The following is a 21,309-nucleotide window of genomic DNA, read 5'->3' on the forward strand; positions in this document are numbered from 1 at the left end:
ACAAGTACTTTGCCTGTGACAGTGGGCTTCTTCAACATCAGCTGTCACTTATTCTTGTTGCTAAGTTACCTAGGCTGGGTTGTTGTGATCCTCCTGCTTCAGCCTCCCAGAGTGCTGGAATTATAGGCATGAACCAGCATGCCTGGCTCAGCCTGATGTTTCAATGACCTCAGGGCCCATGAAGGCTTTAGAGACCAGTTCTCTTAGATAAATATCAGGAGCCAAGGTGGATATCATGAAACAAAACCGAGAAAATTGGTCACTGAGAACCTCAAGATCTATGAAGTCTGTGGTGAGCATTCATGGAATTTTCTCCAGCACACAACCACAGCTCAGCTCAGCTGGGGTAGGAAGAGGGGACAGATTTCCCTTTCTGCCTCTTGAAGGAGCAAATTCCACCAGGGACAGGAAGACTTCTTGCAGAGGAGGATGATTCATAGATTGTCTTTGCTGAATTCTAGAAGAACTCTTGGGACACCCTATTTCCTTTCAGTCTGTGCAATATCACACAAAAGAGTGTGGAAACCTGTGAACCAGAAGGCAGCCAACTGGCTGAAGGCAGCCAGTAAAGCCAGAGAGCAATCTTTCTTACAAGCCCTGGCTATCTTGGAACAGGACTGTTTGGGAATAGGTAAGCCCAGTAATGGAGTAGAGTGTTGGTTTAGACACGGGCTGGCTCCTCCAGTGCTTATGATCCTGGGATTATGAGGCTCCTTATTGGTCTCATGCTACTTTGAGAAGCCAAAGGCAGCTCCCCATACACTTACTACTACAAACAATTTGAGGAAGGTCTTGGACCATTGCAGCCCAATCATGGGTTGCTAGGTGGTTCTAGAAAGCAAGGCTTAAATTGTACAACCCACTGAGGGAGAATAAATGTAGTGTGTACTGCAATTAGTCTGTTAAAGGAGGCTATAATGATGCACGAGCTGGCACAGTTTTCCTTAGAGGTCCAGATAGTAAATATATTAAGTGCTGTAAACCCGACATCTCTGATTCAAACACAGAGTACTACTGCAACAGCAAACAGAAACACCAAAACAACACCCAGGATGTGGAGGCAAATTTTTTTAATGTCAGATGGGCACTGACTATGAATCAATCCCAAAATGTCAGGCCTCAAAGGCCCAGGGAGTGAGGTTTTTATGGGGTTGCAGAGTACTTGGCTGTCTTTGATTTGTTCTTATAATATGCATCATAGTGACCAGCCATTTCTAGGAGACAGAAGCAACCGGAACTGCAACAGGAACTGTTACCTGGGCAACTAAGAAACTGAAGTACACTGGCTGGGGTGGGGGACAGAATTTTCTGTTACACTATTTCTTGCTACAGCTTCCCAGGCCTGCCATTGTAGTGTGAAAGCAACCATAGATGATGCATGCATGAATGGATGTGCTTGTGTTCCAATAAAACTTTATTTACAAAAACAAGTATTGGATCACATTTGGCTCATGGGCTGTAGTTTTCTGATTCAGAGAGGTTTTGGTGGTTGCCCGTGTTCACTCAGCTGGTAACTGATGGAGCATATTTTATTTTTAATTTTGAAAGTAGTAAAATACAACAGAACAAGACAGAATAAAGCCAACTGAGACCGTGTAGTGAAATTGGTACAGAGCTTCACAGCAGATTACTGGGATAACAGTAATAGGTATCATAGTATATTTCATTATCTTTACAATAGTTGTTCTTTCAATCACATATATCAAAATAAAATGAAATACGGAAAATTATAGAACTTATCAAAACAGAATATTGAATAGAGCAGTACCATTAATCAGAATAAAGCAAAACAGTAATAAAAATATTTGCCTTTAAAGAAATGGTGGAAGGAAGTCCCCCTGATTTGCTATGGTCAACCTCCCAGGAGACGCTCAGATTTCTGGTTCCCATTTGCTAATGGGAGAACAGGGGAAGGGGAGTAGAGGAAGTGGGATGTTTGACTCTAGGCCGTGCACCAGTAGATTCACTATTGCTTAGGAGGGAGGCAGGCTGGTTGCTTAGTCTCCCAGCATCCTAAGTTCCAACATGGAGTGGATCTCAGCAGATGCTGGTGGTTCTCCCCCTGGAAGGGCCGCAGTCTGCCACACCACAGCCACTTGCCAGGGAGGTGGGCTGCCTGCTTGGTTTCCCAGTGTCCTAAGTTCCAACATGGCGTGGAGCATAAATTTTGATTTCATTGTTTTGTCCCTATGGATTGTCACAAACTGTGATATGTAGGATAGGAGATATGATAATAATATAATTAATTGTTATAACAATTGTATGTTAACACTAACAATAAACAATAATGAAAGCCTTCACTGGAATTCCACTAGGTGCTGGGCACCAGGCTAAGTTCCTTATATGGCCTTATAGTCAGAATCTTATGTGCTCCCTGAAAGACCTATTACACTGAAACCCTAACTTGCAAGGTAGTGGTGTGGGAGGCGGGGTCTTTGGAAGGTGACTAGGTCATGAGAGTGGAGTCTTCAAGCAAAGTTAGTGGCCCTATAAAACAGTCTCCAGAGAGATCCCTCACCCCTTCTGCCATGAGAGGTTACAGTGCAAAGGAGGCGTCTATGAGAATCTGGCCCTCGCAGACACTAAATCTGCCAGTGTCTGGGCTTCCCAGCCTCCAAAACTATGGGAAACAGTATCTGTTGTTTACAAAGCCACTCGCTTTATCTCAGTTTATGATTTTCTCTCTTCCCTTCTCTCTGTCTTTTTGAGACAGGGTCTTTCAGGCTGGCCCTGAATTCTGTACGTAGCCCAGACTGGCCTTGAGCTCACAGTGATCCTCCTACCTCAGCCTCCCAAGCGCTGGGATTACAGGTGTGTACTACCACGGCTTGGTATTCTCTTACAGCAGCCTCAGGAGACTAAGACATGTAGGTCGCCACAACTCGTTTGTTAGTATTATGGGGATATGGAGCCACAGACAGGTTAAGCCATTTGCTTTGGGGCACACAGGGACGTATGACCTACTAAGCTAAGTTATACAGGTGCAACCCACACTGCTGGGTTAGCTGTGGGGCAGGAACCCACGCTGCACATTCCAGCTTCCTGGGCCATGGCTTGAAGTGTATGGGTTGCTGTATGCTCCATTTCGCATCCCATAGGCCCTGCGCCCTGGCCAATCAGGATGCAGCCCTGGAGCAGGTCCCCGAGACAGTACTTAGAGCAGCCTTCTCAGGGAGTCTTGTGCAGAGTTATTCTGCAGAGACCTGCTGGGCTGGGAAGGAGCCAAATGGGAGGCCTGGGGGATGCCCAGAAATGCCAGGGGCACTGGGTCCCTGGAGGCAATATCTGTCCAAGGAGACTCCAGGCCCTGAACACCTGAGCAAACAAATTTGGTCTTTGGGTGTCACCCATTGGTGTTCTGAGCACCCACAACTGCTGTCTGTCTTGAGCTGTGTCTGCCTCTGAGCCAGAGCCTCGGCAGGAGAATAAACTTTCTCTACCTAGGAGAGCAGGGGAAGCTCACTTTTCAAAAATAGAAAAGGCAGCCCGTTGCTATGACGAATTCTTGTGTTTTCTAAATTTTAAAGTTGTTTTCATGCCCTGCATAAAAAGGTACATACAGTTTCCCTGTAAAAGTGCATGGAAAAATCTTTCTCAGTCTGAAGGAGGACCAGGGGTACGGGGCCAGGATACCTCGATCTCTGCCCATGGAAAACCCCACCCACGTCACCAGCCAACCCCTAGAAGCCCTTGTAGGCCCGCTGTCCAGGCACCTTTCTTACCAAAATATCTGAAAAGGTAGTTTCAAAATAACTCATACAATATGAGTTTTTATGAAAAATAAATCATTCATCGTGTTCTTGTGGTTTGTGGTTTTCAGTTTCTAACACCATGAGCTGTACTGACTCATCTGTCTTCTAGACCTGGGGTCAGACATTGATGAACCTCAGTTTACCTTTTTTCTCGGTGTCCAAGAGCCCATTCGCTTGGGACTTTAGGGTTCAGATACCTCTGCAGATCCCTAGGGGCTCCTGGACTCCAGATCTGGGCTCCTGGTGGGTGGCCCTGGAAGCCAAGCCAGGCGACTCCAGGGGCCTCAGTTTTCCCAAATGCAGAATGGGTGAGTTCAGGAGAAAAGCACACAGAGATGGAGCTACAGAGGGAAGGAGAGGCAGGGTGCACCATCAAACAGGTCTTTGGTGACTTAAGGTAAGGGCACAAAGGAAATCCCTGTCCCAGGCAGAGTCCTCCTCCCAGCCATCCTGGCCTGAAGGGCAGAGGCAGTGAGGGTTTGGGAGGGTGACTCTTCCAGGTTGTGCTCGGATGGAGCCTGGGGTGTGTGTGTGTGTTTGGGGTGGAAAACGGGCTCCAGGGACTAAGGGGCTGAGGATGTGGCTCTGTGATTCTTGTCTCCTTTACCCAAGAAGGCCCATTTTCATTTGCTTCCCACTGTGGGGTCTGCACGGGTTCCTGGGGCTGGGGAATGTTCTGTAAAGAGAAAGCTGGTGTGTTGTGGAGCTTGAGGACTCGGTGGTTCTGGGCTCCCATGAGCCCTCCTCCCTGGAGCCTGGGATGGCGCAGGTTTTCCTGACTGAGGAGGGAAAGGAGGCCAAGCTACAAGTTAGGGACCCACAGGGAGCCCAGGCAATGGGCTGGGGTTGGAGGGAGGCACAGGGCGTTGCCGGTGGAGGAGGTGCAGTCGCTGGCCAGCTTGGCCTCAGGATGTGCCAGGTTCTGGAGCTTTACGAGTGTGGCATCCTCTCCTTCCCATAGTGCCCCACCCAGTGGGTGCTATTATTTCCCCAGCTACAGAGAATGGAGCAGAGGCTCAGGGAGGTGAAGTCGCTTTCCCAAGGGCGCACAGCTGACGAGTGGCACAACCGAGGTGCAAACCCTGGCTCCTGGTTCCAGAGTGCAGCTCTGCTTTCCTCGTGCGAACCGCAGCAGGGGTGAGGCCAGTGCCAAGAGGAAGAGTGGACAGAGGTGTGGGAGTTGGGCTTCCGGAAGCGACCCACAGATACTGCAATAGCCCTGTGCCTCGCGTAATACCCGGGCCATCCGGAGCGTCCATTGGGCTGCTCCTGTGAGGTCAGGATTACAGTTTCCATTTTATAAAAGGGGCAATTGAAGCCCCAAAAGGGGAGGTAACTCGACTGAGGTCACACGGCAAGCAAGTAGCTAGCCTGGATTTGGGCCCAGTTCCCGCGGACCTGCCTCAAAACATTGTGTGTGTGTGTGTGTGTGTGTGTGTGTGTGTGTGTGTGTGTGTGTTCTTGGTCTCTAGGCTGCCCTCCCTGACATCCAATGCTGTTGGTGCCTCCAATCCACTACCATGAGCTCGTGCTCAGAGCTGGCCCTGGGGACGTGGTGTGGGTGTTGGGTCAGATCTACGGGGGAGCTGGGGTGATGGCAGCTCAGGGGCAGAGACAGATGTCACGTGGCAAAATGAAAAGGTAGTGCAATCAGGAAAGGGTGGACACAGGGGCAGGCACAGACCTGCGCAGCAGGAGGAGCCGCTGTCCTGGGTGGTGGAGACAGGGGAGCCTTGGGAGACTGACCAGAGGAGGGAACGTCTGAGGCAGCTTCCCACAGTGACCAGGTGACAGAAGGGGAAGCCGGGACGAGGATGGCCAGGGTTTAGGCCATGCAGTGGTTCTGAACGGGAGGGGTGGGGAGGCAGGGTGATGGACAAAGTCGTGAGAAATGAGTTTGTGTGCACACGTGTGTTTGTATATATACAAGTGTGTGTGTGTGTGTGTGTCTGTGCGTGGGCAGTGGGCTTCAGGGAGTTCTCTGGGGATCAGGACCACTCATTAGCTGCTCAGGATTTGCTGTGTGGTTTTGGGAAGTGGCTGACCTTCTCTGGGCTGGAGAAGGGAATCCACCCCAGAGTCTTTCTATGTGTTGCACGACCTCACCTGAGAGCTGGGGAACAACCTTCTCTGCCAGCACTGAGCTCTTCCTACCAGGAAGGCCCCTCAGTGCTGCTAGCTCTTTCCAGCCTGGACAGTAACCCCAGCGCAGAGATGAATCAGCCTGGCTGCTGGCCTCCTCCTGTCCCGTCCTCCCTCAAGTCCCAAACCGGCTCCTCACTGTGCCTGACAGTTCCCAAGAGCTCCAGGAAGTTTGCTCCCCTCCTCCCCTTCTTCCCTTTCCTGTCCACCAGCAAGGCACTCAGTGTCCCCTGAGCAGCAGCGCGTGTGGCAGATGGTGGCACATTGGTGCGGTTTTACCCGGGGTGCCACCCTGTCTGAGGACCAGTTCTCCCCTCTCCTGCCTCACGGCTTTGCAGTCCTCCCAGCGGCTCTGGAGTTCCACTCGGCCTTAGGAAGGCATCCTTGGGCCCTCTGCCCAGCCCAGGAGGCTGCTGACTGTGCCAGCACCGGCCTCTGCCCCTGGGAGCTTTAGGTGCCAGGGATACAGGAATGATCACTGGCTCAGGACGGAGGATGCTGGGACTCAGAGAAAATGACACATCAGCAGACATCTGAAGGCAGGGGGCTCTCTTGGTCTCTTCCCAGCTAGGCCATCCCTTTAGTTTTCCCCTGTGAGAGATGAGGTTGGCAGGAGCAAGCGTGGGGGGCGGATTTGGATCAACTCGAGTCAAGACACTATAATGGAAAGCCATGAAATGTCACCGAGCAGTGGAGTGACATTAAACAAAAGGAGGCATCAGGATGGTCAGTTGTAGCAGCGTCCCGGAAGAAATGAGAGCAGGCTCCGTAATGCCCAGGAGGAAGGGTGGACGTCCAGCGTCCTCGTCTGCTGACTGTGCGCCAGATCCTGTTCTAAGCACACCGTGTGTGCCAAAATATTTTATTTTCTCTAAAACAGTCAGAGGTTAAGTATTGCATTGCCGTCATCCAGAGAAGAGAAAGCTGAGATTCAGAGATGACAGGGGACTGCAAAAGGCCCTCCAGGTGGCAAACAGCAACGACTCAACCCACCATGAAGGCCCATGTTCTGGTCTTTCCTGAAGCAGCCCTGTTGTTAGATTTCTGTGCCTGGCAGTTCCCAGGAGCTCCAGGAAGTTCGCTCCCCTCCTCCCCTGCTTCTGTGAGATTAGGGGGTTGAAACCACACAAGCTTCTATTCTTACAGTTCTGGAGGTGAGAATCCCAGGAAGAGCCATGGTGTCCGCTGGGCTGGAGCCCTCCGCGGCCCCAGGGAAGGCCTACCTGCTCCTTCGTCCGGAGTCCGAGGACGCCACGTTCCTTGATGTGTGGCCGTGTCACTCAGATCTCTGCTTCCTTCCTCAGTCAGGTTGCTCAGCTTTTTGTTGCTGTTCATGAACATCTGAGAACAATGACTTTAAAGTGGGAAGATTTATCTTGGCTGATAGCTTCATGGGTTTCAGACCAAGGTCAGCGGGGTCGGTTGCTTTAGCCCTGTGGCGAGGAGAAACATGGACAGGAGTGTAGCAGCAACCAGAAGTAGAGAGACAGAGAGACAGAGAGACAGAGAGACAGAGACAGAGACAGAGACAGAGAGACAAAGAGACAGACAAGACAGACAGACAGACGGAGGGAGAGCCAGAGAGTGGACTACCCCCTTGATGGAGTCAGAGCCCGTGGTACCTGTCACTTCCCCAAAAGCCTCTCCGCTGCGAACCAGGACTTTAGCACCGGAGGCTGGGGGCCATTTCAAATGTCAACCCTAACATCCCTGCGCCAGCTGCTCCCTCCTGAGCCCTGATGACACTGGGTTTGGTGGGCTGCTGTGATCCGATCACCTGTGCCAGGCCCTCCTCTCACCGGACTCTGCCTGGCGTGGAGAAGGTGCCCCCTGCGTGGCTGACAGCTGTCAAGGGAACCAGTGATGTTCAGGACTTGCCGAGGCCACAGTGGCGCTCTCATTCCCATGTGTCCTCGGTGGAAGTCCAACACAGGCATGGTGTGGACTCCTAGGGCGCCCTTCATGTCACAGAAAGCATGCCGGGCACCCTTGGCTTGGGTGCCGCTGTGAACCTGCTCTGGCCATCTCATAACCAGGAGGTCCAGGAGACAGTTTAGCTTTAACTAGAATTTTAGGGGTTCGTGACCCTAAGAATAAACCAGAAATGGATCCAGAAGTGCTCAGGAATTAGGGTGGAAGCTCCCTGAGGGCTGGGAGCAGCCGGATGCTGAGACAGCGGAGCAGCAGAGCATCCGGAGGCTCTGGGACCGGAGTCTCCTCTTTTGCTGGTGGAGAGAGCAGGCTGGGAAATCAAGGCTCCCCGTACGCACATCAGAATTCACACTGCTGGTCATTGCTGTGCTCCTCCAAGCCAGGCCTGACAGTGGCTTCGGCACAGAGCTCCAGGAATCTAGAGCCAGCTAACTAGCACTGGGCGTTAAGGAGAACCCTAGGTCCTCCACTTGGAGCCCACAGAGGTTCCACGAGTACAGACAGGCTTCCTTCCCTGCTATGACGAGGCCCACCTCTCTCTCTCTCTCTCTCAAGTGCCTGTATCTCTGTCAGGCCTCAGGTTTGAAAACCTATTTAAAACAAAAGCAAAGCTGGGCATAGTGGCCCACACCTGTAATCCCAGCATTTGAGAGGCTGAGGCAGGAGGACTGCAAGTCTGAGCCAAGCCTGGGCAACTTAGTGAGACCTGTGTTGAAATTAAAAAGGGCTGGGGATTAGCTCATGAAGGCCTGGGCTCCATGGTCAGTACTGTGGGGTGTGGGGGAGAGAGCACGCTTTTCACCCCAAGGTTGAGAATCCCAAGCTTCAGGCCCCAGCCACTGGGCGCCAAAGGACAACGGCTTCTCACTGGCTGGCAGCGCCTGGCACAGGGCTGCAGGCCTGGTAGCAGGTTGAGGGTTTCCACCTCCCTCTCCAGGGCCTGGGGTCTGCGGCCAGGGGCAGGCAGGTGAGGCTCCAGCTGACAACACCTCAGCCTCCGTGTGGCCTCAGGCTGCCGGGGAGGCCCAAGCTAGCTGCTCGGCTCTGGCCTGGGGGTGCTTCCTGGTCTATTAAAGCGCTTTCTCCCAGCGCCCTTCGGGGTCCTGTGTGTGCCCACCACGGCCCCCTCTTCTTCCTCTTCCTCCTGTCCCCAGCCCACGAGGACACTGTGGCTCAGAGGGGTGCAGGGCCTGGCCCAGGCCACGCAGTGAACAGTGGTGGAGACGGACTCAAACTGGGTCCAGTGACAAAAGCCTCACTCCTGCCCGGGTGTGGCCCTCATGGAACGATCACCAGAGCTGAGCCCTCCTGAGGGCTCCTTCGTAACTACCCTGCTCATGGTGACATACAGGACATTTGGAGTCCTGCTTTGTTCCTGTTTTGCTGCTAACTGCTGGGCCACCTAGGGTCAGTGCGTGCCTTCTCTGGGCCCAGCGTTCCCATCTGTGCAGTAAGGGGTGAGATGCTTAGGCACCTGGACCAACCCAGCAGAGCCGGGAGGTTTGGAGTCAGATAGGCTGGCTCTGATTTCTAATTCTAGGGAGCTGTGTGACATTAGGCCAGTGGTTTAACCTCTCTGTGCCTCAAGTTATTTTCTGTGAAATAGTGTTAGAGTGGGTGGTTTCTGAATTAAGGGTTGGGGATGGCGGGAGAGCGACATGAGGGTCTAAGGTGGCTCAGGTTATGGAAGGTACCCCCAAGTTCCTGTGTTGGAAACTTAATCCCCAGTGCACTGTGGAGACCCTCGCTGGGTGCCCGCACCTTCATCTCAAACTTCCCGACCTCTATAGTGAGCCAGATACATTCTGCTCTTTGTAAGTTACCCAGACTCTGGGATTCTGTTACAGCAGCAGAAAACAGATGAATGTGGATGATGAAAGACTTTGAAGCCCAGAACCAAGCCACACCCCAGCTGCCCTCCCCCGCCTCTTTTCTCCTCTATAACTGTTATTCTAGGCAACTTTGTCTTTCTGGAATGTTATTCTAGGCTCGGGAATCAGACTGTGAGTCTGAGCTGGGCACCCTGGGTACGGCAGTCTGTCTGTGACCTTGGCATCCTCGTCTGTAAAATGGGCCGGTAACGCCTCTATGGCTCATGGGACTTTCTCCACAGAACCACTTAGCTCAGGTCATGTTTCCCGAGGTCTCTGCTGTTATTTCTTTGAGGTGGGGTAAGGCCCAGGCTCCGGGCTTGGCTGGCTGGTTGGAATTCCAGCTCTGCCACTGAATAGCTGTTTACATGAAAGACTTAACCTTTCTTTGCCTCCTGGGAATAGGGGGGTTACATTGTTACCTCCTTCCTAGGGTTTGCCATGAGGATGAAGTATCCAGTGTCCAGCACCCCGGGGGGGACTTAGCTGCTTTGATGATCTGGTGGATGGGAGAGAGGATACAGGAATACAGGGCAGAGGCCAGAGAACCCCCCAAGGAGAGCACCCTCACTGCAAGGACCAAGTGTGTAGCTGGTGGTGATGGGGTGACATGGGGGTGTCTGGCCCCCTGCATACCCAGGGCAGCCCCTGTGGGTCAGGGAAGGCTTCCTGGGGTGAAGAGGTGGCCTCCAAGTTGGAGGTGGGAGCTCGAGGCTACTGACCACCAGCAGCGCAGGACCCGCCTCTGGGTGGGGGGAATGACCATCGCAAAGCCGGGGTGCGGTGGGGGGGGGGGACAGCCGGGCCCAGCTTCCCAGCAGGAGTCTGGCGCTCCCGGCCCTTGAATGGGCCTATGCGGCTCCCCAGCACCCCGGGGGCACATATGTTCCTGGTTTGCACCCAGACAGCGGGCACAGTTCCCTCTGCGCTGGGGGGGGGGGCGTCCCCAGCGGGCCACTGCCACCCACAGCCCGGGCCCCCACTCCGCAGCTGGCGCCCCGCCCTGCCTCCCTGGCAGCCCCGTTTCCTGCTCCTCCCCCGCCCCTCCCTCCAGCTGCTGCTCGGCTGGACTGAGTTCTGTCCCGTCCAGCAGTCCTGACCGGAGCCTGGGGGACAGGGCGGGAGCAGGCAGGCCCCTGCGCAGGGGAGGGCGCCGGGCTCGGGGGTCCCAGGCATCGTCGGACCTGGACGTGCTGCTTCTGGGCCAGAGCCGTGGCCAGGGCTCCCCTGCACGTCTTGGGGGGCCCCGAGCCCCGGATCCGCGGGAAGACTGGACGCCAGACCAGGCGGAGGAGCAGCAGGTACCGGCTGACTGTGACAGCTTCCCGAGGGACGGGACGGGAGCGCTGGCAGGGGGCGAGGGTCCCACAGGAGAGCTTTGCGCTAGTTTTAGATTTCACAAGTTGCCTGTATCCGTTCCTTGTGAAACAGAACAAAACACCAGCGACGTCTCTAAGTATGTAAACGTGGATTCACGCTCGCCCGATTTTCCAACACCTGGCTGGCAAACCTACTTCATCCTGGGTCACAGAGCCGGAGTTTCCTTCCCTGCCCTCTGCATTTGAATGGCTGCATAGAAAGGATGCCTTGGAGTTTATTTAACATTTTGTGCTTGTGTTTGCTTCCATTTGCTTTCTTGTTATAAATAGGACTGCAAGGAATGGTCTAGCCAGCATGTATCTTTGTGTACAGAGGCCTAGGGATCCTTTTTTAGAAGTAAATGATTGCCTATTTGCAAAACACTCCGGGAACCTTTTTTTTCTTATTGATATTTAAGAGATCTTTGCATATGAAGGATAGGAACGCTCTGTGAGTATTCTCTATTGAAAACACTCTTGGTGCCCTCTCTGTTTTCATGCTGGTGCATTTCAATGAGGAAGCCATAACAAGTTTTTAAAGCTAAATTACAAATAAATAACACAGCTCAGTGCTCAAGGGCTGCCCCTGTAATCCAGATCTTGTGTCTGAGGCCACGTAGAGAGCCAGTGGCTGAGGCCCTTGTGTGGGTCTCTGTCTTCTCTTCTGTGATTGTCCCGGCTGCCTCTCAGGCTGGCCCAGACACAGTCTCCTCCAGATGCCTCTGCAGCTGTGGTGGCTGCTGTCCCTGGCCCATGCAGTTTTGTGGGGCAGAGCCCTGGCCAGGGCTGGCCGAGCATTTCCTTAACAAAGAAGATTTCACTTAAACTTGCCACACTCAAGTGGTAAGGAGTCAGGTACTTGTGAAATTCACAGGAAGAGTTATCTCTGGATGCAGAGCTCTGGGCTCTACCAAAAGTTTTACTTACTTAATTGAACTACTGAGGATTGAACCCAACCTAATATCCACAGCTCTTTTACATTTTTTTTTTTAATTTTGAGATAGGGTCTCATTGCCTAGGCTGGGCATGAATTTGTGATCCTCCTGCCTCAGTCTCTAAGAGTGTTGGCTGGGATTATAAGGGAGTCTCCCAAAACTTTAAGGAATAAATAAACTTGACACTGGGGCCCTGTCTGGCTTGACGCTTTCTGAGAAGTCCCTGCCTCCATCTCTGTCTGACAGACTCCTCCGGGTCTGGTCCTTCCACCTCATGGTTTGGGGCACACTGTCCTACGATTGGTCACATGTTGAGCTCTCCTGTGAGGCCAGGCCTGAGGGAAGGACTCTCTGCATGCCAGGCCCTTATGTGAGAATGAACACAGACCAGGAGCGTGTAACAGTTAAAACGAGTTAGGCTTCAGCTTCACCTTCTGTGAAATGGGGTGGGAGAGCTGGACTAAAATCCTGTCTCTGAGATGCTCACTTACTGATGCCTCTCAGTTTGCAAAGCACTTTCTTGAGAATCTTTTTGTGACTCTTTACCATGTCTATGTGATAAAGGTCCCAGAAATACACCCATTTTACAGATGAGCAAACCAAGGTTTAGAGAGACTCTGAGATTCAGGAGAGATTAGAGTTCCCAAAAGCACCACAGGGCACTGTGACTACAGGGGGTTAGATTGAATTGGTGTGGCACCTGGCAGCAGAGTGACTTGGGACATGTCATTCCTTATCTTTGTATCTCAGTTTCTTCATCAGGAATATGGAACTATGAATAGTAACCACCTCGCAAGATTACATTAAAATGAAATGATGTAAAGCAATTAGAAGAGGTTTGTCATGCAGTAATATTAATTAAATATTAAGCTAATATTAATAATTGATTTAACTGACATTAAATGCTAATTATAATTACCTTTTCTTCCTCCTCCTCCCTCTTTCTCCTCTTCCTTCTTTTTCTCCATCCTGTCAGTTTTTGTGTGTGTGGTACTGAGCTACATTCCCATCTCTTTTTAATTTTTAAAAAACATTTTGTTTTGAGATACGGTCTTGCTAAGTTGCTGAGTTGCTCAGCCTGGGCTTGAACTTGTGACTCTCCTGCCTCAGCCTCCCAGAGCTCTGGGATTATAGGCATGGGACACTAAGCCTGGCTTCTCACGGTCATGTCTAGATTACCATGTTGTCTGTACTTGTAACATCCAAACATAAATTGATATGAACTTCTTTACCATTGGTTATTAATGCTCAGATTCTCAGAAAACCCAAAGCCTGCCTCATTTCCTTTGATCCTGCCCCACACGGGTGCAGCCATTGCTGCCTGCTGTAAGCTATGAAGCAGACTCAGCGTCTCAGCCCTAGCCCACCCAGATCGCAGTCCTCGTGGGTGTTTCTTTCGAAGCCTTAGGTTCTGGAATCAGAATCTCTCAGGGTGAAGCTTAGTATCTGCATGTTGAACCAGCTCCCTAGGAAAGTTGATGCACCTCAGAACTTGAGAAGCACCGATCTAGAATTCCAATGTCTAGTCTTTTTTGTTCTTTGTTCAGGTTTCTGGGTCCTTCGCTGTGTGCTGAGTTTTCCTTCCTAAGCAAACATCCATGTGTTTCTGTGAAGCCGCATGTTCTGTGTCAGCACTTGAAGCCAGGAAGCTGGGCAGAGAAGTGAAACTTGGTCTTATTTGTACATGAAAGTCAGGCCATGACAGCAATTGTTCCCATGAAGGGGGCTTGGAGGCTATTATTAGCCACGTAATCCTCTTGTTAAATAAGGCAGATGGTGAAGTGCACTCAGAAACAGATGAAAGTGAGCTATGCTCAGTGCCACAGAAGCAGGGGCTCCGGGCTGCGACTCCCTAAACCTTCCTATGGTTGTTCGAGGGCCTCTAGGAATCTTTAGAGCTCTGTGGGGAGGGCTGAAAACAGCAAATCTACTCCAAGGAGTTAAGAGATCAGATTTCTAGACCTTTTTGGACTCATGTTGCAGCATCTGTGAATGAGGAGGTTGTAAGTTGTATTAGTTAGTTAGGGTGAGCTGCCAGACAAATAGGCCCATGTATGTATAGTGGCTCAAACATGACAGATGTTTCTTATATGGCAGGTATTCTCTTTTCTCTTCTTGCTTTTTGAGATAGAGTTTTGTTATGTTGTCCAGGGCTGGCCTGTATTTATTTGTTTATTGGTACTGGGGATTGAATGCATGGCCTTGTACTTGTCAGGGAGGCAGTGTGCTGGGTGAGCTATCTCCCCAGTCCCCAGGGCTGGTCTTTATCTCCTATGTTCCAGTGATCCTCTGGCCTCAGCTAAAAGGTATGCAGCACCTCACCCAGCTTCAGGCAGGTATTTGTGGATGGAGGTCAGTCTCCTTCCTTGCGAAAATTCTGTGACTCAGCTGGTGGCCCCACCACCTCCTTAGATATTGTGGTTGTCTGAAGCCAACTGGCACTGTGACCACCCTGGCCGAGCAGTCACCGGCATCCCCTCTGCTCAAGTGAAAACCGCACCTGTGAGCAGTCCAGGGATACGGAGCTCTCGCTGAGGATGGCTTCGTTCATGTTCTTGGAGAGTGGATCTCTTAGACAGTGAGCTGTCCCTGCCACAGATAGGGTGACCACGTGGCTTTCTCCCGTTCTTTATCCCAAAATTTTAGTAGCCAGACTTAAAAGGTAGCAAGGGGCGCCCCTCTGTCCTGAAGGTCACCCCTTCTCACGGTACTGAGTAAAACCCCTGCTCAGACCCCCAAGCACAGATCTTTCCTGAATGTGGGCAGCAGCCCTTCTCTTTCCCTTCTGGAAGAAAGAAAATAAGAAAAAGCATTTTCCTGGGTGCACGGCATCGGTGGGGTGGAGGTTTCCTTGTCCATCAGCTAGTTGGATCCTCCTGACTTCAGCACGCTGAAGACAAGGAAATAAAGCTCAGAGAGGCAAAGGGACCTGCTCGGGGTGACACAGCTCAGGAAAGAACTGTGACAGGAGCTCAGAAGAGCCTGTTCCTGTGCCGGGGTCCCAAGTGCCCATTGTGGTGTTTGTTTCGTGTGTGTGTGTGTGTGTGTGTGTGTGTGTGTGTGATCGTGGTCAGCGTAGAGATTTTCTTCAGGCTGGACTTCCCCAGAGCTGGGCATAATAAGGGAAGTAGAGGATCCGGGCCATGCCCGTGTCCCCACGGTGGGCCAGGGTTACAGATTGTAAGGCGGCTGGGTGGCTGCGCCAGCTTGGGAAAGCCCAGTGTGACTAAGCGTCACAGTGATTGGTCAGGAAAAAGAGAAGGGACATTGTGTGTGTCTTGGGTTCCTGGATGAGCTGAGGTGGTGGCTGGGCTGCACACAGAGTGGGCGCTTGGGTAAAATTTCCTGTGTGAACAAACCCACGGCAGAGGGAAAGTCACAGCCACATGAAAAAACTGAGTTGAGTCAGGTCCACTTTCCGTCCTTGGGCTTTTAAAGGAATGGGGTGAGGGGGAGGAAAATTTGTAATCTAAGCTTTTGGTTATTCACTCAACAAACACTTAACTTATTAGCACCTACTATGTGTCAAGCACTCCACAGGGCAAGAATGATGGGGAAAGGTAGGATTCTTATCCCCACAGACCTTCAGAGAAGACATGGGGGTAGTTACATTTGGTCCCATTTTAGAGATGAGGAAAGTGAACCCCTGATTATTGGTTGAGTGACATTCCCAAGTCTCTTGGTGGGATTAGGATTTGGGTTATTATTTCCCAGTGCAGGGTTCTTTCTACCTCACTGCCAGAGTAGGCCTGGGATGAAGGGAAAGAGCTTGTTTCTGGCAGCCATTCTGTGCTCTTTCTGGACTCAGAGCATCTTGGTTTCAGACAATATCAGGAAGTCAGTCCATGTACTTCTCTTCGAAATCTCCAAAAGTTTTGCAGCGATGGCCATAAACTGATTGAGTAGACTTTCTTGAGCAGCTGGGTAGAACCCACGCAAGAATTTTACACTGTGCTATCAAGAGAGGAAACTTAATGACTGAATAGTGTTGGTTGGTAGACTAACGGGGTGATGCTCACATACTTCAGAGCTGGCTTTTCCAGAATTCAGCCCGACTTTGCCCCTTGATTTCCTGCCCTTCCCCTGGCTGCATCTAAGGTTGGGGCGGGGTTAAAGGACCAAATACACGCAAAGCACTGGGTTCCGCACGTGCGCAATTCTGCGAGGCCATTTCTGTGTTACGGAAATCGGGCTTTGGGATTCGCCTCTGCATGATGGGTTGACCCGGGCACCAGTTTTCTGGGCTGGGGAAGGTGCTTTGCGCCAGTCCCTTGTACGTGGGCTGGGGCAGCTGGGGCTCCTCAGCCTGCGGCCTCCCCCACAAGCTCTGGCTGTGCGTGAGGTTCCACAGCTGAGTCAGCAGGGGGTCAGCAGCCATCCAGGCGGAGCAGGAATCAGTTCTGCTTTCTTGGGGACGTAACTTGGGTTCCTGACCCCAGCCCTGGGTCCTGCGGGGGGTAACGTTTGTGCAAGGAGGTGGGGGCGGGGAGATGGATGCAAGAGAGCTGGCGCACTCTTCCTTGCTGGGACTGAGTGACGGGAGGGAGGAGAGTCAAAGGGACAGGGAGTGGAGCAGGGGGCGACCGCGGGCCCTGCAGCCAGGCAGAGCTCGGTTCTGGCCCTGGTTTGGCACGGGCCGCCTTGCAGAACACGGACCAGTCACATAGCCACGTGACCTCTCTGAGCCTCAGTTTCCTTGGCTCAGGGTCACTAACGGTGTCCACTGTGTTCTTTGGCCTGTATCATGCACTCCACTAATGACCTAGGGGATTGCGTAAGGGCAGGGACATGCATAACACACTCATCCTTTGTTATATAAATGTTTGGCCAGTCTGAAGAATGTATGAACTCCTACATGTTAGCTGTAAGAATTTAGGTAGTAAGTGTATTCGTTTTTGGTTGCTGCTAAACCAACAGTTACCACAAATTAAGTGCAAAAGCCATGAATTTATTTTTCCTTAGGTTCATTTCTTATGATACGTATTCTCTTATTTAGTTTTAAAAGATATCAGAAGTGTTAAACCTATTTCACCCGGCTAAAATTAAAGCACAGTTAGGAATAAATTCCTTCTTGGAAGCTCTAGGGGAGAATCAGTCTCTGTGACTTTCCTAGCTTTTGCGGGCTGCTCGTATTCCTTGGCTCGTGGTCCCCTCCCCACTTCCAAAGCCAGGTCCAGGGCAGAGTTCTTCTCAGGATGTGCCACTCTGGCCCCTGCCTCCCTTTTTCATTCATAAAGACCTGTGTGATTACTTGGGATCAGCTGGTTAATCCGTGTAATCTCCTCACCTCAAGATGCCTGATTTGATGACATCTGCAATGTCATCTATGGCCTTCTTTTGCCATAGAAGGCCTCTGTATGAGTTGCTTTCTTGTCATTGTGACAAAATAGCCAACACTCATAATTTAGCGGAGGAGAGCTCTATGCTGGCTCATGGATTTTAGAGGATCCAGCTCACAGTTGACTGGCTCCGAGACAGGAAGGGCACGGGTGTAGGAGAGGGACACTGCTCATGTCATGGTGGGTAGGAAGCAGAGAGTGAAGTCAGGGCCCGGGGAAGGGTATGCACGCTTCTAGGCCGCCCTAGTGAGCTACCACCAACCCGGCCCACCTGCTAACAGCAAGCCAGCCAGCTATAGGCTCCTGATCCAGTCCCTTCCCAAACTCCATGTCTGAATGCACGAGGCTTTGGAGGGGCCATGCTAGATCTAAACCCTAGATTACCGCGGTCAGAATGTGGGCATCTTCGTGGGTCTGTTACTCTGCCTCCATGGGAAGGGACATTTCAAACTCTGCAGCGTGCCTGTTTGTCTTCTGAATTTGCACTTGAGAGTTCAGATGGCCATTCTTCTACTTATCAGCTCAGCAGTTCTCTGAGCATCAGAAGGGATGGGGGGGAACCACCAGCGAGGCTGTCCAGGGCCGACCGAGTGGTTACCAGGCTGGACCCAGACTTCAGTATTGTTTTGACTGGGTTCAGACCCCTGCTTTACCACACAGGAGCTGCCAGCCAAGCAGATGAGTTCCCTGGGCTATGCAAATCCCCCTCTATCATGAGGATAGAAGGGGACAGCCAGAATCTAGTGCCTGGCACCTGGTGGAAGCTCAGCAGGACACGTGAACCACGAGGCCATGCGATTCCCAGCTTGGGCCCTTCTGTCTCCAGCATGAGTGACTTCCCAACAGGAGACCCTCCTGTTTCTGCCCCGGGCTGGGAGCAAGGCTGGTGTGGCTCTAGAGCTGCCAGGAGCTGAAGTCCCTGGAGGGTTCATTGTTGTGCAGGTGTGTGCCAACCAGATTGCGGTGACAGCTGTCCAGCCGGCACTGTGCTCTCTCTGGAAGCTACTCAGGATCCTGAGAAGGTAGCTCAGGATGGATCGATCACTGCTGTCTCCTCACTGTAACAGCCTGCTGTTCGCTGTTCTGCTAGCAATGTGCCTCAGTTTCCCTCCTAAGTGTCCTTTGCTGCTACTGATTGTTCCACTCCCCCTTGGCATGCTTTATTTAAATACTAAGAGGGGACCAGATCATCAAATCATTTCCTCCCATCAGGGTCTGTCCTGGGTCCCTTATAGGCCTCTGAATTCTCTTTGAGGCTGGATTGACCCCCTCTCCGTGTGGAACCTTCATCTCCATCAGGCCTCAGAGGAGCCCCAAATGTCACAGCTTGAAGTGACTTAATTTGTTCATGATTCTGTAACACGTGGAGTTCTGCAGGGACCCCTCATCTCCGGCCCGTGCAGTGTTGTTACATCACCGTGGGCTGTGTTCAGTCTGGGGCTCACCTGGGCCAGGCCCACTGAAGATGGGGTGGCGTCCTGGGAGTGTTGTCTCTCTCCAAGCAACTGCTGGACTTCACTCCCTAGAAGCTTGGGACTGCAAAAATAGAAGCTGCCAGGTCTCTTGAGAGCTAGACCAGGGACTAGTACAGAGTCTCTTCTGTGATTTCTTGCCTGCAGTGGAAGGTCACCAGGCCAGCCCAGTTTTAAGGAGAGGGGAAATAGAGCTCACCTCTTGATAAGAGGAGCGATGTGTATTTTGGGGGAAGGAGGCTCTATGAGGTCCTGCTGGTTTCCCAGCTTCTTGGAAAATATGAAATGTTAGAGCAGGGCCAAGAATACAGTGTGAACAGATAACGGCCAGCTTTCCAGGACAGGAGGAGGCCTGGGGCCCAACCTGAGAGCCATGGTCACCCCAAGGTCACAGGGAGTGAAGCAACCCCCAGCCAGCTGGTCCCACCACCGCTTCCTGTCCTGAGTCCTGTTTCTGATTTCCTTTGCATTCGAGGGTTCTCATGGGGTGCGGGCGGGAAAGCTGTGAAAAAAAAAAGCCCATGTCGCCAGCAAGGTTGGGGAGTCGAGGTCCCCGCCCAGGCCCTGCCACGGTTTTGGGCCAAAGCAGGAAATGGAAAGGAAGTGCTTGCGGCCAAACTAGGCCACTGGCATTGTCCACAACCAACTTTTCTTGGCTTTTCACGGCTCAGGATTTCTGGTCCCCTCTGTCAGGCTGGCCCCCTCACACAGAGGCCACATTTTATTTCTGAGCCCAACCCTGGGCCGGGGGTAAGTGATTTTTCCTGTGTCACAGCCAGCGAGTGGCAGAAATGGGTTTCAAAAGGGGTCTGTGGAGTGAGCAGGCCACCTCTTCTGCCCAAGGGGTGGACATCGCCTTCTCAGGAAAAGGAAGCCCTTTTTCTTCCTGATCTAAATCCTTGACAGAGCAGAGGCATCCTGTGAGTCAAGTCTGTCAGAAAGGAGACTAGAAGAATTGCCCACATTCCCCGAAGACTGGCCCCTGACACCAGCCCTCCCAGTCCCCCACGCTGGCCGTGTCCAGGCTGGGCTCCTGTCCAGTCCCACTTCCTGCCACCAAGGTTGCGCTCCAGGCCACTCACACCTTGGCCCAGTCCTTGCAGGCTGTTTATAAAATGGTACACACCCTCTGGCTTCTTGTCCACGCGTGGGGAGGGTGGGAAGTGGGGCGCAGACTTCTGCCTCACTGCCAGGAAAACTGGGGACCAGAGAGCGAGGGACATTCATTCCCTAATCATGCGGTCCTTATTAGCTCAATAAAGACTGTCACCGTCTATCAGCTCCAGCAATTTGCTCTCCAGTGGGGCCTGTAGGGAAAATGATTCATCCGGGAGTTGGGGAGACCTGTGTTTGAATCCTGGGCCTCTCATTTCCAGTTGGGTCACCTTAGATCTCTCTCTCTCTCTCTCTTTCTCTCTCTCTCTCTTCTTCCTTGAGTTTCCTCACTTTTAAATCAGAAGGGATGATAGACCTCCTTTCTTGAGTTACGTGGTGAGAATTAAATGAGATAAACCATTAGAAAAATGTGACAGTGGGATAGCACTTAGTAGGTCCTTTGTCTGTGGAGCCTGCCTCAACCTTCTGAGCGTTAAAGCTAAAAACGACACACATGAGGCCCTCGGGAAATGCTTTCTACAATGAGATGGAGTCTGCTAACCGCCCCCACCTTCCTGCAACCCCTTTCCCTTACCAGCCCTGTTGTGCTGAGACTGAGCTCAGAGAGGTTGGCTGATTCCCTGCAGCCAAACAGCTTCGCTATTCTTATTTCCCAGTAAATCCTGTCCTCCAGGGTGGGCACTGCCCTTCTGCTCTGCAATTTTTAGAGCATTTTCTCTGTGCTCTGCCTCTGATCCTCCCTGCACCAACGTTTCCTGGGACTGTGTATCCACCTCAGGCCCTGTTCCCGCAGGAGCTTGTTCCCATTCAGCAGAAAGCAGACACACTGAGGTGTGTGCAGCTGATGGTCGCAATGTTAAAGATGTTGGACGCAGGTGAGGGGAGGCTTTAGGTCTGGGATCTTCCTGGAGGCCAGAGAGAACAACCTCCTCTGCTTCAAGGTTTTGAGGGCCGAAAGTTCCTGGCTGAGGTCCCCAGGAGAAGTCTGAGTTCCAACTTCCTCACGCCTCTCCAGCCCCTCTCTGTTCCTTCCCTTTACTGTACACTGAGCAGTTGGAACAGGGACAGTTTTTTTAATGTGACAAAACTGGACATCAGCAGAGTCAGACTAGGGAGACAAGAGTCACTGTCTTGGCCTGCCTGTCTGTCCACTGCCTGCTGACCGTCAGCCTTTCTCGGTCAGAAAGTGGCACCGAAGTGGCTATTCCAGCTGCATCTGTGTTCTGAATGAGAGCCTGGGGTCCCTGTCACTCTTGGCTGAATGGGCAACGCTGCTTTTCAGGGCCAGGCGGCCCTGCCTCCCATGCATGGACCCTGGAAGTGGACAGAGGAGAGGGTGGAGCGCCAGGCCTGGTGTGGAGGAAAAGAGCGTCGCCAGGTGTGTCTGGAAGG

At 52.0% G+C, this 21,309-nt stretch overlaps 1 protein-coding gene across 3 annotated transcripts in view; it reads left to right on the forward strand.

The window, feature by feature from the left end:
- Cmklr1 (chemerin chemokine-like receptor 1) overlaps positions 1-21,309 on the forward strand; it is a 97,242-nt gene that overhangs the window by 41,850 nt on the left and 34,083 nt on the right. Inside the window, exon 1 of one of the 3 annotated variants that reach the window (XM_005007229.4) lies at positions 10,751-10,998. The exons of 1 other annotated variant lie outside the window; for it this stretch is intronic. The gene's annotated coding sequence lies outside the window, so the exon portion shown is untranslated. Of the gene's footprint in view, positions 1-10,750; positions 10,999-16,463; positions 21,296-21,309 lie in introns of those variants that run through there. One more of the 3 variants, XM_063225806.1, reaches the window with a different exon arrangement.

This window comes from Cavia porcellus, unplaced genomic scaffold (genome assembly GCF_034190915.1).
Source record: "Cavia porcellus strain 051 isolate PalLab524CR breed Dunkin Hartley unplaced genomic scaffold, mCavPor4.1 scaffold_16, whole genome shotgun sequence".
Classification (NCBI taxonomy): Eukaryota; Metazoa; Chordata; class Mammalia; order Rodentia; family Caviidae; genus Cavia; species Cavia porcellus.